Source organism: Oryzias latipes, chromosome 3 (assembly GCF_002234675.1).
Source record: "Oryzias latipes chromosome 3, ASM223467v1".
Classification (NCBI taxonomy): domain Eukaryota; kingdom Metazoa; phylum Chordata; class Actinopteri; order Beloniformes; family Adrianichthyidae; genus Oryzias; species Oryzias latipes.
In genome coordinates, this window is record NC_019861.2 from 7,946,357 (window position 1) to 7,950,695 (window position 4,339).

Below are 4,339 nucleotides of genomic sequence, written 5' to 3' on the forward strand. Positions count from 1 at the left end.
AAGAAGGTCTCTGTTAAAACAGTGTTTCATAAACCTGGCTTCATGACAATGTTGTCTGTCTTGTCAACAATCCATTGTTACCACAAAATCTTTTGTGTAGGTCCAAAAGTAAGTATTGTTTTATTTGCAGAAATGATAATTAGTGACCTTTCACATACATATTTGTTAATATTGAGAACAAGCAACTTCACTCTAACAGCATGGTTATCTGATTTAAATTTAAATTATAAACAGTACTTTGCAATCCACAGATGATGCAATCATAATTCTACCGCGCTTGGTTTGGGCAATACCAACTCAATATTTTGTGCAAAGATCTATTTTGAATCGAAAGATTGTACAAATCAGACAATGATTATCTTCCTTAATAAAATAAGTTATTTGTTAAATCAACCAAGGTTTACGTAGAATATTTGATCTTTTAAAATATGTATTTTTCATGTTTTGTCGTAATTTTTTAATGGAACATTCCGGCGGGCACAAGCAAAAATGGAAAAGTCCATTGTGACCAAATGAAGGGGGATTAATATGTTCAGAAGACTTGCTTAAGATAAACTAGTAGAGCCAACACGTTATATGCTGTTTTATAACTTATTTATTTTCATAATGATGGCATAAGGAAGTGTAACACAAAAAAAAAATAATTCTATTTATTGCATTTTTGGGATACCCTTTGAGTATTTTCATATTGTGACCGACCCAGCGCCATCTTGTCACATTTGCGACGTACATCTGATGATCCAGAACATGACGAGGACGAACAGGAAAAATAATTAGGAATATAATATTCGGCGGACAAGATAAAAGGAGGTAAGCTATATTAAATTATATGACATAGAATAAATCACCATTACGCTCCACGCAGCTGGTAAAGATTATAAAGTGGGTTTAAACATCTTGAGAAGCAGGCTAACGGAGCAACTAGCTAGCTTGCGCTAGCACTATTTTAGCTACTCCGTCACTTTTTTGTAAGTATCCTGTATACATCATAAATATACTTTAAAATACAATTAATGAGATTTTGGTTCTGTTTAAATATGTTAAATTAATTTTTTGTTTAGTAAAAATGTATTTCAGTGTTAAGAAGTATGCTATTGTAGTAAGCTAACTTGAGTTATTGCTAGCCCAATACTGCTCAACTGTAACTCAGTTTTATGCTAGGGTTGCTAGATTGGGCAGTTTCCCACCCAAATCGGCCAGTTTGAAAGACTGTTTGTCATGTATGCTTGATGATCTTAAAGTTAGAATGAAAACTTGCTGTTATTAAAAATTGTGACTTTAACATTTTTAAGTTTGAGAGTTACTATTGTTGGCAGAAATTAAAACATAATTTTTGATCACTTCTAGTGAATAAGGATAGTATGGAAGTACAAGCTAGGCATTATAAAACTCTGCAGGAAATGTACAAAAAGTAGAAGCCCAAGCTGATCTTAACAGTTTTTTGATCTGGAGTTTCAGGCCAAACGAGCTTACATTGATTGTGGAGCCATAAGAGGAGATACCAGAGCTTCATCCATCGTGGATGTTTATCCAGAGAACTGCATCATGTAAGTATTATGTAAAAAGTATAAAGTAAAATTTTAAATGTATATATATTTTTCATCTCTTGGTTTGTCATTGCAGGTGCCTAGAGAAATGCATAGAGTCCTTGCTCCCCACTATGAATTCATTGAGGAAGTCAGAATGTGATGGGAGGATTGCTGCGCCAGGGTCATTTTACAGAGTATGAAAGAAGGCAATAAAGCCACCAATCAAAAGGGATAAAAGTAAGTTTATGCCTTTTTGATACATGTAGTAAGATGCGTGAATGCTTCTTCTCAGAAAACACTAGGTTCTATGTGTTTCTTCTTCAAGAAGTAAAATTTATTTTATTGTGTTTCAGTGGAAGCCAACTTTGCTCTGGTGAAGGCCCTTCCCATTCTCTTTCCCCCAGTGGCACCTCCATCAAAGAAACTGGGGTGTGCTAGTGAAGCTTTACTGCATGTTCAGGAGGTAAATTTTTATTTTTGCCCTAAGCAGATACATAAAGAAATTACTACATTGGAGATACTAAAGGAAAAACGTTTTTTCTGCTTTATAGTCAACAGAAGATCCAAACGTCTTCATCCAGAAAAGAGGCCTGTCAAGTCCAGTCTTGGTGTTCGATGGCAGCAGATGAATCGTTGCTATTGGTTTGATGCCAGTGACGTTTGAAAAAGAAAAGCTTCACGAGGGTCTGATTTTCTAAATGGCATATTTTTATACACTACATCTGACCTACACAAATTGCGTGGCCACCCTTCTGTCATTCAGACAGAGATCCTTCAGGATACAATTCACAAGTGGGACATCACCACCACATGAAAGAGCATTAAAGTAAAGAATTTGTTGGAAGATAAACTGCTTTTGCAGGTCAATGTTTATGTCTGTTCTTTAGATGAGCATTCTAATTGTGTTGTTAAAGAAATAGTTGTATTCCTAGTGCCTTTGGGTAAATTTGTATCACAAATCTCAGTTTGTAAGTTGAATAAAAGAATCGAAAAGTGAATTTATCATTCTTTTTAGTATTGAAACAAGAAAAAATATCTTTTGCAACAGCTTGTTTCAAGATGTATTTTCTGAATTTTAGTAGGCAATAAATTTTAATCAAGCTCCTATATCCTAGTTTCTAGTTTTTTTGTCTTAAATTACTGCTTAAAATAAGTGTTTTTGCCTAATTTCAAGATTTAACCGATTTACTACGGCTTAGATATTTTTACTTAAATCAAGACATCTTGTTAAGTAAAATTTACTTGCTGCATGGACAGATAATTTGACTTATTTCTAGTCAATTTCTACTAAAAACAAGTACTTTTTTCTTGAATTAAGATGGTGGTTTTTTGCAGTGTAAGGCACGTTCACACCGGGACGAATTTCGCCGGCGATTTTCGCCGACGTTTAACGCCTCGTGACTAAACAAAGGGCACCAATGAGAGTGTGCACACCGACGCGAAAAAACGCCACGCGTTAAAACGTCAAAAAAAAAAACGCCTCGGGTTCGTTTTTTTTTTTGACGCCTCGCGTCGAAATCTATTCGACCAATGAGAATGGCGCTTTTGCACACGTGTCTGGAGCTTCTGAAGTTACAGTAAAACACAACTTGGGGGCGCTCAAACACAAAACTGCCTTGCTGAGCACACATACCAGCGAAGAAGATAGACGCCAAGTAGCGTCTACACTGCCGCGAAGAAATAATGACGGACATTCTTAAATATCCCCTTACCAAGCACCAGTTGGAGCTACTGGTGCTTGAAATATTCATGTTTTCTTTGTATTATTCTAACAAGCGCGTAAATACTTGCTCTCTTCTTCTGAGTGAAAAGCGACTTTAAGAAGCGTAAAGTTGCGCAGCGCCACCTTGTGTAAAGGAGTATTTCTGTTTACATTAAGCGCCATCTAATGTCAGGGAATGAAATTCCATGTTCGCTCGGCTCATCGTCAGCGAAAATCGCCTGGGTGTGAACACAAAAAATGTGGCGAAAAACGCTGGCGAATAACGCCTGGCGAATATTCGTTCCGGTGTGTACGGGCCTTTAGTCTGCCCGTGTGATTGGGTATAGGCTGCCTAAAAATGGCAAACTTCTATGAGGTCGTATACTTCAAATTTTTTCTACGTGCATACTGCAGGTGACATGAAGTAAGGTGGCCGTAGATGAAACACAGGCACATTGTATGGATTTTTCATTTTTTTAAACCCCTCAAATCATGCGCCCTGCTCAGGGAGCCTGTTAGAGCTGTTCATGTAATAAGTCCATGCTACCTGCCCGACTGTCATAATTTAGGACAGTCAGGGTGTAGTCTGTGAGCACGTCCTATGTATGTATCACCTGCACAATATAGTAAACACGATCAGTAAGGGGCATGTGCGCGCACCTTACACACGACTAGTACATCATGCATGCAACTTATGTTTGCCTTACAAATACCTGACGATACACCTATAACATGCACAACAGTGGTAGGTCCCATTTTCATGACGTCCCTTACAGTGACTCCAACGAGCCTCATGGAAACTGCAAGACATACCTGCGCTCCCCTCAAGATGCAGCACTTCTCCCTACAACCCTCCCACCAATTCCCAATAACTCGCAGCACCCATACTGGTCAAACCACGGATGGGTGCATGTGACTAAGGTTTAAATTTGTCAGCGGCATCAGGAAATCGAAAATAAAACCCATAGTTTGTCCCTTAAGTGTGAAAATTAATTTAAAAACAAATTGTAAAGCACATGATATAAAGGGCTGCATGTGTTATATATGTATATATATATATATATATATATATATATATATATATATATGTTTATGTCATCGACAAATT

The 4,339-nt window shown here is 37.2% G+C and overlaps 1 long non-coding RNA gene across 1 annotated transcript; it reads left to right on the forward strand.

The window, feature by feature from the left end:
- The first annotated feature begins 481 nt into the window (after positions 1–481).
- LOC105357651 lies at positions 482–2,527 on the forward strand. The gene is made up of 5 exons (XR_002288761.2): positions 482–810; positions 1,453–1,547; positions 1,624–1,766; positions 1,883–1,992; positions 2,081–2,527. It is a non-coding gene; the product is annotated as an uncharacterized LOC105357651 (long non-coding RNA).
- The last annotated feature ends 1,812 nt before the right edge of the window (positions 2,528–4,339 follow it).